This window comes from Elephantulus edwardii, unplaced genomic scaffold (genome assembly GCF_000299155.1).
Source record: "Elephantulus edwardii isolate Elephantulus edwardi_28Jun2011 unplaced genomic scaffold, EleEdw1.0 scaffold00021, whole genome shotgun sequence".
NCBI classification, from domain to species: Eukaryota; Metazoa; Chordata; class Mammalia; order Macroscelidea; family Macroscelididae; genus Elephantulus; species Elephantulus edwardii.
The window spans coordinates 9,325,837-9,339,605 of NW_006399771.1; the positions used below are offsets into that span (position 1 = coordinate 9,325,837).

Here is a 13,769-nt window from a genome sequence, read left to right on the forward strand (position 1 = left end):
GTTCACTGTCCTGTGACACCTTCCTCTACAGATCATAAACGTCATGGGATTTCCTAAGAGGTTCCTTAGACAGCAATATGAGTAACGGAGTCTATCCTGGACCCTGCTCTCGGTACCTGAGTGATAATTATATCATGTCTATGAAAAGAAATTGTCATGGAACTGAACAAATTTCATAATGTAATCACAAAAAAATTGTTTCTGTTTTTGTTTTCAGATGATCCCAATTCTCTTGCAATCAGCAAGTATCTTTGAGACATTTTAGCACATCTACTGGATCTCTGAAATACTGCTCGTCAATCAAACTGCATTTAAGTTGCCAGCTGCTAAGGCCTTTGAAATACTTGTATAAAAGAAAAAAAAAAAAGAAAAAAAAGGTTACAAACACACTGTCTATTTCAAATCATAACAACCTGAAGGGTAGAGAGTTTCCAAGGTCATAAATCTGTACAGATGCAGACTGCCATAGTTTCTCCTATAGTTCAGATGATGGGTTCAAACCACTACTAACCCTTCAGACAGCAGCCTCACACTTTAATCACTACGTGACCAGAGTTTTGAGGATGGTGGAACAGCGGTTAAAGAGAAAAAAAAATTACTGGGAAAAATGAATTTTTCTGAGAACTTTAAAATATTCAACATATTATGTAATTATTTGAAATAATTATTTGATTTGGAAGCAGGAGAGGCATCGACTTCCTAAACAGCATGCCTCTAGAAACTTCAAGAACTTGGAGAAATTATGATAGTTATAAAAAGGTTTCAGGTCTTTTGCTCAAAGGGTCGCTATGAGTTGTGCTCAAATTCATGGTAATAAACCACAACAAAAACAATACAGCAGTTATGATTGGTGCTGAAATTAGCAGAAAGAGGTGCAAAAGTGTGGAGGCCATGTCTGACCTAATGAGAATTGGTTCTCTAATGTGGACGTTGTTTATGGAGACTGTTCCCCTTTGTGATATTAACAGATGTCAGATGTGATTGTCCTCATGCTGTTCTCTTTTTACAATATCAATGTCTATTTTTATAACATGGTTGATTTCTACTGCTCATTAAGTCAATTCCAACTTATAGCAACCATGTATCAGGTTTCCAGAGCCGTACAGCTTAGCCTAGGAGACTGATCATATTTCTCACACAGTGTATTCAAACTAGCAGGTACATACAACATTTGTATTATGGTGGCAACTTCCTACAAACCAGCCACCAGAGATCCCATATAAACTGTTGTTGTTCTTGGTTATTGCCATCGAGTCCAGCTTGACCGATAGCAACCCTATGAACAAAAGACGTGAAGCCTTTCTATAACTATTGTGGTTTCTCCAAGTTTGAAGAGGCACACTGTTTAGGAAGTAGATGCCACTCCTGATTTGAATCTGTCTTAAACTTGGAGATCCATCAAACACTGTTCACCATGGACAACCTTTATGACATTTAACCCAAATGGCACAAGGTTCAGCATCACAGCAAACTCAGATTACCTCAGAACAGCAAATTGACAGAATAGTGTTTGTTGTATGACTTAGAAGAATGTTCCTCCAAAATATAATAATTCTTGGGCCCAACTGACTTTTAAATACAATGGTTTAAGGAACAATTAATCTGATCTTGAAATTGATAGGTTGCATGGAGTTCTGGTAGCCTAGTGACAAAGAGTTGCACTGAAATCCCACCGCCACGTGGCTCAAGGCCACCAGCTGCTCCAAGGGAGAAGGATGGGCGATCTTCTCCTATGTGAGTACTGCCTCTGAAAATCGACTGGAGGGTCAGCTGTGGGTTGGTTTTGGCTTGATGGTACATAACAACAACAACAATTATAAAAGACAATTTTCAATTTCTGGGAATAAGAAAGAACAAAGATGCTTGAATTATTTACCTGTTTGGAGAAAGTTCAAATCTCAAAAAGTGGGTAAAATTGATAAAGAGAAAAATCTAAATATTTCCAAAATGGAATGATAGTTCTTATTAACATATGTTTTCTAGTAAATAAGTTCACATATATTATCTCATTTATTAAACTAATTTACAACATTTATCATCTCTTTCATTTGCCTTCCTGATCTGTATACAGAAGTGGCCTACTGGTAAGAATCTGTACTACAATCCCAAAGGCATGCAGTTTGAATTCTCCTGTTGCTCTGAAGAAAAAGGATCAGCAATTTCCTTCCAAACTATTTACTGCCTCTGAAAACCTGATGAGGGGTCAGCTATGGGTATCCTCTGACTTGATGGTATACAACAACAGAGGCAATGACAACAGAGAAGAAACATCCTCTATAAAATTAACTCCATGAATAATGTCTGTGCTTCATTAACTATGCAAAGGCTTTTAATTGTGTGGATCACAATAAACTGTGTCTAACTGAGGAAAATAGGAATCTCAGAACACTTGGTCGTGCTTATATGAAACCGATACTTGGACCAAGAAGCAGTCCTCAGAACAGAGTAAGGAAACACTGCATGGATCAAAATCAAGAAAGGAGTGCATCAGGGATACATCCTATCCCTGTACCTTTTCAGTCTGTATGCAGAACAGATCATTTGGGAAGCAGGGCTTTATGAGGAGGAGTGTGACATTAAGATTGGGGGGGAGACTCATTAACAACCTACGATATGCAAATGACACAACCTTCCTTGCTGAAACTGAAGAAGACCTGAAGCACTTGCTGCAAATGGTCAAGAGCTATAGTCTTCAATATGGATTGAAGCTCAACATCAAGAAGACAAAAAGATTCTCACCACTGGGCCAATTGACAGCAAGCACCATAATAGATGGAGAAGAGATTGAGGTTGTTAGCAATTACAGCTAGCTCGGATCCACAATCAACACTCTTAATACCTACAGTCAGGAAATCAAAAGATAAACAGCACTGGGAAAATCTGCTGTCATGGACCTTTCCAGAGTGCTTAAGAGCAACAATATCAGTCGAGAAACAAAGGTGTGCCTAATCCAGGCTATAGTTTTCTCAATTACTTGCTATGCTTCAGAGATCTGGACAATGACTAACGATGACAGAAGAATAGATTTCTTTGAGTTGTAGTGCTGGAGAAGAGTCTTGAACATACCATGGACTTCCAAGAAAACAAAGAGGTCTATCTTGGAGAGGGTGGAAAAAAGTATCTCCTTAGAGACTAGGAATTTGAAGCTACACCTCACTTACTTTGGGCATGTGGCCAGGAGAGATTGGTCCTTAGAGAAGGACATCATGCTCGGAAGGGTGGATGGACAGCACAGGAGAGGAAGACCCTGGATGAGATGGATTGATACAGTAACTGGAGCAATGGGGGTTGGAGTATAAGAATTAGTGAGACTTTCTCAGGACAGGGAAAGGTTCAGTGCTGCTGTACACAGGGTTGCTATGCATTGCAGACAACTCAACCAATAAAATTCTATGACAGGTTTGAAAGCAGAAGTGGCATCCACTTCCTAAATAACTCTATGAACTTTGATAAATGTCAATAGTTGTTGAGGGGCTTCAGGCCTTTTGTTCATAGGGTCGCTATGACTTGTGCTCGACTCAAAGACAATAAACAACAACAACAATGTAATTTTTTAGGAAGAAAAAATTCAATGCACTAGCCATCCAACATGGTAATTTCTTTCTTATTACAAGTTGTTTTCTCCTTATACTATAAAATCGTTCACATCTTTCAGAATATTGCAAGAACTCTTATACACTTCTTTAATCTCCGTTTCTACCTCTAACCACTGCCTACTACTGTTCTTCCTTTTATGTTCACACTTTTCGTGAGAATGATGTGTGGTTCCTGTGTTCAATAACTCAGATCCCGTTTACACTAAATCCAGTTTGGGTTATATTCCCAGAATTCCTCTGAAATGTCATGATTAAGTTTCTAGTAATTATCACACCGTAAGAATAGTGCTCTTATGTGAACTACCACAAGCCCAATTGTAATATTTGAGCCTACAGAATTTATCTTCCTTTCTGAAACTCAATTTCCTGGGCTCTCAGAATCACAAAAGAGCAGTGTCTTTTAGCTGTCTTCTGTTCCTAGGTCCATCCTTCTCAAAAAAAAAGGAGAAAAAATGCAACTTTTCAGTCATATATCCCTTTAACAGTGGTTGGCCTTTCATGGAATGGCATTTTTTTTTCTCACCCATTTCTCTCTCAATACACTCAATGACTTCATGTATACAAATGGTTCATCTCTATGCCAACTGCACTAATTCTGAAGCAGTTTTAACTCTCCTGATCTCCAGGTATGTTTTTGATGGCTTATTGAGTCATGGAATTTCAAATTCAATGTCATTTTCAATGTAAAAACTGAAAAAAATCTAAAAAAATCAAGAAAGAGATTGAAAGGAAAATAAACAGATCATCTCAGTTATAAGCACCATCATTCACTCCAGTAGTTGAAATCAGACACCTGGTTATACCCTTAATTCTTCACTTAGCCTCAAAATTACATGTTTTGCAAAGTCTCCAAAGCCCACTGAATCTTATTTTCTGACTCTTTGCTCTGCCCTCAGGGTTCATCTTATAGCTCTGTCAGAGCCCTCTTTATCTTTTCTGTCACCTGAGTAAGTGTCATACCCAACTAATTAGTCTCCACATAATTACATTTTGAAAGGGCAAATATGCTATTAGGCTAAACAGAACGAACATGATGGGCTGAGCACACATCTTCGACAATGTGCCTAATAGCCCATAAACCTTGAAAATTGATGTACTCACCCTCACAGGCTCTCCAATACTGACAGAACCTATTCCTATCATTTTCTAATTAATAAAACAAAGAAAGCGGGGAAATGATAACTTGTAGAAACTACACCTAGACAACCTTATCCAGGCTTCCTTATTTTTTGGAAAAAAAAAACAGAGTGGGACATTGATCATGCAAAATGCATGCAGTGGGCAAGTCTCTAAGTTTTATATAATATGGCTCCGAAACAGAGTTTCATCTGCTGTGAGACTGGGATAAGGTGAGCAGTGGAGAAAGTCTAAGTTAGAAGGCTATTTGTGACTGAATTTTTCTGGGCTGCCCTAGTTGGGTGCTGCAATGGCAAACAAGATAGAGAAGCACTCACACATAGATTCATGACCTAGGGAGGAGATATAAAAACAAAATGGAAAATGACTATGCACAAGAACAAAGCAGCTGTCCTCAGACCAGGAAAAGACAAGGCAAGGCTCTCAGAGGAAGTGACACTGGCAGAGTCTTGAAAGTACACAGTGGTTGCTGACAGGATAAAGAATTACATCAGCCTTATGTTACAAAGGAGGAAAGAGAATCTCGGAGAAGTTAATCAAGTATCTCTGGGCTTCAAGTTAATAAATGACCAAGTGGAAATCAGAACATTTCTCTTCCTGGAGCTCTAGCGGCTTACATATCAGGCGGCTCACATGTCAGGGTGCAAACCTAAAGGTCAGTGGTTTGAATCATCCAGCTGCTCTGCAGGAGAAAGAGGAACGGCCTCCTCTTGTTTACAGCCTTGGAAACCCAAAGAAGGGTCATGATAAGCTAAAATGAACTTGAAGGCAATGGATATTCTCTACTAATAATGTTATGTTCCTTCTGAAGAGAAAGAGATCGAAGAGTTCAATCCTAGAGTCACGGCTATTAGGTATATGCCATGTTTTACTCGAAATTCCTTTGGGTTTTATATGTCCCATCCCCCACCTATCAGTCACTTCTGACTCAATGGCACACAACACAACATGTTCCAATAATTTATTTTAATGCAATTAAAAGGAATTGGCTCCAATTCTGGTAGTGCAATATAAATTTAGATTAATTCTAGAACTATCAGGATAAGATAACTGTTGTTGTTTTCTACCCTTAACAGTACTGAATATTTTATGATATGTTAAAGGGAAAGAAATAGAAACCCTGCATAGGAACATCTTCAACAACAATTTAATCATAACAGCCCCTTATTCATAATCACGATGTGTTTTATATATTAACATTTAAACAATAATCCTAAAATAAAATAAAAAAGACTTTTTAAAAAAAATTGTGCCACTTTACAGATGAAGAGCCTTTCAGAGAAATAAAATTAACTAACGTTCCAAAGATCATGGAACTAGTAGACGCATGCTTCAATTCAGACGCTGGTTATAAAGGAAGAGCTTTATCCTAATTGATTTTCATACATTTCAGCTTGATAATATGAACAAAGCTGATGACCTTAATGACAACATGCTGCTTTATTTGTATATTTAAGAAAATATATTAATATACTATCAGATCACAATCTAATCTGAAAGAATGTTATCTATTTTATGTGAAATTGTCTTACAATTAAATAAATTAGTCCATGTGAATTTAAAGTGCCTTATTTATGGAGTTGTTGTTTTGTTGATTGCCTTCTACTTGAGCATGACTTACAGTAACCCTATGAACAAAAGGCCTGAAGCCCCTCTACAACTATCGACATATATCAAAGATCATAGAGTTTCAGGGAATAAAGCTACTGGTTGATCTTAAATGCCCGTGTGCATGCGGCACTATCATAGTGGTGTATGTGCGTGTGTTTAATAGAAGAATATATTTACTATCAATATGTCTCCTTTAATTATTTCTCTTTCAGAACAACAGACATGAATACTAAATAGTCGGTGAAGAAATCAAATTTGGAAACTATTTGGCTTTAGTCATTAAAAAACACATCTAGATATTTAAACTATTATTGGTTTTACACATACACAAAAACCAAACCAATAAAAAAACCAACCCACCAAAAAACCCAAACACCTGAAAAGCAACAAGGTCAGTCGAGAGACCAAGGTGCGCCTGGTCCAGGCGATGATCTTGGAAATTACTTGCTATGCATCAGAGTGCTAGACAATGACTAAAGATGACAGAAACAGAATTGATGCCTTCGAGCTGTGGCGCTGAACAAGAATCTTGATCATACCATTTACCATTAAGAAAACAAATAGCTCTGTCTTGGAGAGGATGAAACTAAGTTACTCCTTGGAGGATAAGATTTTGAAGCTCCGTGTCATATACTATGGAATGTGACAAGGAGTGACCGATACTTGGAGAAGGACATCATGCTTGGAAGGGTGGAGGGACAGCACTGGAGAGGAAGACCCCAGATGAGATGGGCTGATAGAGTAATTAGGGCAATGGGAGTAGGTGTATTGGAGTCAGTGAGACTGGCTTAGGAAAGAGCAGGGTTCAGAGCTGCTGTACATAGTATCACTATGAGTTGCAGGCAACTCGACATCACATAACAACAACTTTTTAAAAAATAACAAAATACAATCTCTTAAATCCTTTTAGTTTTATTCTGATTTGGATCATATATTCTAAGAATTACCATTCATTCTACAGGAATTCTTCTCCCTGTAGAAGTTTTGTTCATATTTACCCCAATCCTCCGGACAGCCCTGGATTGTCTAAAGCACCAAATTTATTTCCATTCCCTCTCTAAAGTACTCAAGAGCAATGGTGTCTCTCTGGAGACTAAGGTGTACCTGGTATAGGCCATGGTCTTTGCAATCACTTGTTATGCATCAGAGAGTTGGACAATGACTAGGGAGGATAGAAGGAGAATTGACGCCTTTGAGCTGTGGTGCTGGAGAAGAGTATTGAATGTTCCATGGACTGCCAAGAAAACAAACAGATCCATCCTGGAGAGGGTTAAACCAGGCTATTCCTTGGAGGCAAGGATTCTGGGGCTCCGTCTGACATACTTTGGACATGTTGTAAGGAGAGACAGGTCCTTGGAGAGGGACATCATACTTGGTAGGGTGGAGGGACAGTGCAGGAGGGGAAGACCCTCTATAAGGTGGACTGATTCAGTGACTGGGGTAATCGGCATGGGTGTGTCAGGGGCAGTGTAATTGGCACAGGATAGAGCAGGGTTTAGGGCTGTTGTACAGAGGGTCGCTATGAGTCGCAAATGACTCGATGGCACATAACAACAACAACAACATGATCTAGACACCTGATTAATGAAAATAAGTCAACTAGGTTGCTGTGAGTCATAAACGACTCGACGGCACATAACAACAACAACAACATGATCTAGACACCTGATTAATGAAAATAAGTCAACTAGGTTGCTGTGAGTCATAAACGACTCGACGGCACATAACAACAACAACAACACATGATTATAGGCAACTGGATTGAGTTAAGCATATATTAGGGAGCTCTGGTTGCCAAGTGGCAATCCTGAAGACATGCAGTTCAAGACCACCATCTGCTCTTCAGGAAAAGGATGGGCGTTCTCCTCCTGTGCGATTAACTGCCTCTGAAAGCCCACTGGAGGGTCAGCTATGGGTCAGTTCTGACTCTACAATACACAAGCTAAGCATATATTAAATATGAATAGGCATTAAAATCTCTAATAAATTCTAAACACTGTCAGAGAGGAGGAGAAGAATTAGCATATTGCTTCACAACCAAGAATGAGGCTGACCAGCAGCAAACAGTGAGCAATATGTAGAGACAATTATTGTTGTCAAAATGGGAAGGATGCTACTGGCTTCTAATCAGTAAAGGTGAGAGACTTGGCCAAATACTTTATACAGCACTGAACAAGTTCCGAATTTTTATTTGGTCTAACCATGAAGAATGCTGGGCTGGGAAACTCTGAAGACCATTTCAAATTTACAAACTCATACACACTTTCCCCCCACAAATACATTCACAGTCCTGCCAATCAAATACATCAATTACACAGGAAACATAAAACAGGGAGAAAAATAATGCTAGTAGGATTAGATTATTTCTCAATAAAAAACATAAACTGTGTATTTGAATTCTGATGTTGGAGAAGAGTACTAAATATTCCACGGAATATTGCCAAAAGAATAAGCAAGTCTGCCTATTATAGGAAGTGCAACCATGGCGTTCCTTAGAGGCAAGGATGGTGAAATTTCACATTACATATTTTGGACACGTCAGAACAGAACAGTCCTTGGAAAAACAAATTATGCTAGGAAAGGTTATTGCATGTACCATCGAGTCGGAATCAATTCAGAGCTAATGCTCCAGGAGATTTTCATAGGCGGTAAATCGCAGGGAAGGGGACTGCCCATCTTTTTCATTTGGAACAGCCAATGGTAGATTTGAACAGCCTGCTTTTGGATTGGTAGAGCAGCTCCTTGCCTCTAGGCCACCAGAGCTCCCTGGGAAAGGTGGAGGATCAGAGAAATAGGATAAGGTCCTGAACAAGATGAACTGACACAGTGACTATGACAACAGGCTTGAGCACATCAGAGATTGTGTGGATGGTACAGAAGACAGCAGGATTCACACCTGCTCTCCAGGGAGTTATTATTATTCATAGTTGACTCAATGGCACCTAACAGCAACAAAAACAAAATTTTTTTCTGTTTTCAGAAAGGCAAAACAAAAAATCTAAGAATTGTTAAAATGCCATTACCAGCTCTGTCAACACATTTAAACTACTTATCAGCCCCTACATGTAAAAATATTTAGCTGCAGATAGAATTGTTAAAACATTCAAATCTTTTAAAAACTTTTTACCTAACAGATTAATTGAAATGTTAATCTATTTAAGAATAGGTGAAATCAGAGATTTTCAAAGGTTAGAATTAGTAAAGTGTGTCAATCAGTATATAAAAAATATGCTTTTCAAGAGTACTCACTGCAATAATTACATACCAAACAGTCGGAGAGTCAGATTACAAAGAGCCAATGTATCTCCAAATCCAAAATACATATTACTTCTTCCTCTCTTTTAAAAATGCCATTAAGGAAGACATTGTGGAATATATTAAACATTGAATTTAAGATTTCCAAGAAAAGAATAATCATTTCTTGAATGAACTATTTCATGGTGAAGACAAGACAAGCAAATAATTATCATGCAGTATAAAACGTGCCAAAACACGCAAGCATATAGTCAGGTGAGGTTTCTAGAAAAGCGAACTGAAGGGCTAAGCATTGAAGGACTTTCTTTTCAAGAAAGATTTAATTACATGCTAAAAAAACCTCAAACACAAAGGAGGGCATTTGTAGTTACTAAAAGCAGCAGCAGGAAGCTCTGTTGGCCGAGTCTATACAGAGTTGTGCTGCTAGCTCAAAGACCACACTTCAAGGGAGCTCTGGTGGCAAGAAGCTGCACTGCAAGCCCAGAGGTGCGCGGTTCAAATCCACCAGATGCTCTGCTGAAGAAGGAGGGACAATCTCCTCCTGTACTAGTCAGATCCAATTTGACAGTACACACAAAAAATAATAAAATAAAATTTAAAGAAATAATAAAAATTTTAAAAAGGCCACATGTCTCTGGTGGGTAGAATTCACTAGTGCTTCTAAATGAGAAAGATTATCTCCTCTTCCTGCTTGCTGCAGAAGGTCAAGGATTGCTGTCTTCAATATGGGTTGAAGCTCAATATCAAGAAAACAAAGATTATCACCACTGGCCCAATTGGCAGCATCAGTATGGATGGTGAAGAGATTGAGATAGTTAACAGTTTTAGTTTGCTTGGCTCCACAGTCAACACTCTTGGTAACAGCAGCCAGGAAATCAGGAGACGAATTGCATCAGCAAAGTCAACTGTGAGGGACCTCTCAAGAGTACTGAAGTGCAACGACGTCAGGCTGGAGACTAAGGTGTGCCTGATCCAGGCTATAGTCTTTGCAATTATGTGCTATGCATCGGAGAGTTGGACAGTGAATAGGGATGATAGAAAGAGAATTGATGCCTTTGAGTTGTGGTGCTGGAGAAGAGTGTTGAATATACCATGGACTGCTAGAAGAACAAACAGGTTTGTCCTGGAGAGGGTGATGTTCCCTGGAGTCAAGGATTCTGAAGCTTCATCTGACAAACTTTGGGCATGTTCCAAGAAGGGACTGGTCCTTGGAGAAGGACATCATGTTTGGGAGAGTGGAGGGACGGTGCAGGAGAGGAAGACCCTTGATGAGATGGATCAATTCTGTGAGTGGAGTGGTGGGAATGAATGTGTTTGAGACAGTGAGCTTGGCACAGGATAGAATGGTGTTTAGGGCTCTTGTACATAAGGTCGCTATGAGTCACAAATGACTCGATGGCACATAACAACAACAACAACAACCTGCTGTGAAATTTACAGCCTTGTAAAGTCACTGGATGGTCAGCTATGAGCCAGTTCTGCCTGGATTGCAAGGAGTTTTGAGTTAGTAACAATAATAGGGGCTATATATATTGAATTAATGATTAAATATAAATAATATAAGACATTATCTAAATTAAAGAAAAATGGGAAGGAAGTATTTGGGAAACAGCAAAGTTAAGATAATTGAGATTGTATTGCAAAGACTATTGCAACCAAACATAGTTTATCTAATGATAATAAAGTATCCTATTATTTAACTGATAAATATATTATCGTTTCTTTTTCTCTGTTGTATCTGTTTAGCTTTTATTGCTCCCAAGATTGTGCTTAGTTATTTGTTTGTAAGAGAAGATTTAGAGATATAAAATGGGGCTATACCATGAAGCAAGTGATAAATGTTAGCATGGCACACTCTTGAAAGTTAAGTGTCTCAGATTTTAATAAAGGGAGCTCTGGTGGCCTAGTGGTGAGAAATTGCACTGCAATCCCAAAGACACAGGATTCAAATCCATCAGCAGCTCTGTGGAAAGATGAATTATCTCCTCCTGTTCAATTAAACTGCTTCTGAAAACCTACTGGAGGGTCAGCTGTGGGTTAGTTCTGACTCGCTGGTACACAAGGAATAACTGAAATAATATAGAAAATTCATTTTTTGTTATACAAACCAAACCAACTCATATTCCCTTCTAGTTGAATCTCACTCATAGCAACCCTCCATTGTGTTTCCAAGGCTATAACATGCATTGGGATGAGATTAAGCATCTTTCTCCTGCAAAACTCTGGTAATTTGAACCACCAGAGTCATACAGCCTTTGACTTCCCATTGCTGCTGTTATTCAGAGGCTTGGAGTTACACAAGACTTTAGGCTCCTTCAAGAAACTCCTCTTCTTATCTCTGAATTTCTTCTATAATTATAACTCATTTAAATTATTGCTTTGAGTTCACAAACCATCTTCTTCCCAACTTGAACAATTCCAGAATGCGAGTTTTACAGCAATAAAGTATGTGATAACAGTTATGATTCTGATAGAGTTTTAGAGAAAACTTGTAAAATTATTTTGAGTATCTAAACAAAACAAGTTACTTAGTTTTGAGTGAGAATTAGACTTGGCAACTGATAAGTATAAAAATTCAAATGAAAATATTTAACTAAAATGATATAATTTAAGAGAATAATAGGTGCATGAAATGGGAACTCGTACTTTTAGCTCCTAGTCATTTGAGTGTAAGTGATTACATTTTGCTGAAAAGAATAATGACATTAGTAGTAAAGCATTTTAATCAAGTCTCTGAAACCTCAAATAATGAGAATGAAGGAAGTAGATAGGATTTATCAATTTATATAAGTAGGTAGGATTTTTATCTAGAGAGATTTGGTGAGATGTAAGTCATTGAATCTAAGCCCCACAGGGATATTAGAGACAAAGGTTTATATTCTCATCTCACGTTGAACTTCTCTGGCTTTCAGGGCATCACGTGATAATAGTAGACTTTGTATTTGAGAGCTAAGAAGAAAACCAAACAAATAAAAAATGTCTCTACTTCTACAATATACTCAATATACTTTCTCCCCCCTCGACTAAACTATTTCAAAAGTTACTAAGACTGCCAATTTTAGAAAGACCACTTTTTGCAAAAGTATTACTAGAAGAAAAAAAAAATGATTCACTTTTCATTTAAAGCCCAGAATCCCAACTTTTAGGTTAATACATAATGGATTTACTACCAAAATATGCATAATTTAATTGAGTAGTGGTTTTACACTATTAGTAAATCGGTACAAAGTAGTTATGTGGTGCGAGGGAGAAGTACTCAGTGGCTGAGAGGTTGCTGACTCAGATCTCCCCAGCAACTCTGCAGGAAAAAGACACGGCGACCTTGAATGAAGGTTACAGCCTAGAAAATCCTATGAGACAGCTCCCTTTCCTACAGAGTAATGAGTTGGAACTCACTCATTGGCACACGACAACAACTATATAGTTATTACAAGGCTAACCGCACATGGCATATAAGCACACTGTCATGGAGCTCATTCTAACTCACAGTAGTCCTCCAACAGGTTTTCAGGTCCATAAATCTTAACAGGAAAAAAAAAAACCCCAAAAAAACAAAACCAACCTATCTTTTTCCCAAATCACTGGCATAGTCAAAATACTGACCTTTCTATTAGTGTTGAAACACACTATGGACAACATAGCTCATAAAAAATGTGTCATAAAAAGATGAGACTTGATCAAAAGAGTCAATTTTTCCCCACTGCTTTTTCACCTGAATGTAAAGACCATCTCAGTAACAAATTTGAGATGTTGAAAACTAATCAGTGAAGACCAGATGAGCTGTGGGACGGTATCAAGAATATCATCTATGAAGAATGCAAAAGGTGAAAAAAGATGAAGGAGGAAGAAAACACCAAGACGGATGTCATGTCAACAGAGACTGAAAAGACAAAGCAAAGTGAATTCAAAGCCAAGAAGATAAGGAGCTGAACAGAAGATTTCAAAGGGCAGCTCACAAAGACAAAATGAAGTATTATAACAAAATAAACAAAGAGCTAGAGTCAGAAAAATCAAAGGACCAAACTCACTTGGCATTTATTTTTTAAAATAATATTTTATTTTACAAGAGTCCACAATTAAGGTTGCATAGTGGAATGTACTTGGGGTGGTGGGAGGGGTGCGGGGGATTGTGTACCAGGGAGGGAGTGTTTTTTTAGTTTTCAAAGAGAG

General features: G+C 38.1%; 1 protein-coding gene across 1 annotated transcript in view; it reads right to left on the reverse strand.

The window, feature by feature from the left end:
* The window catches only part of TMTC2 (transmembrane and tetratricopeptide repeat containing 2), a 675,945-nt gene that overhangs the window by 252,038 nt on the left and 410,138 nt on the right, over positions 1 to 13,769 (reverse strand). The gene's annotated exons all lie outside the window — the stretch shown is intronic.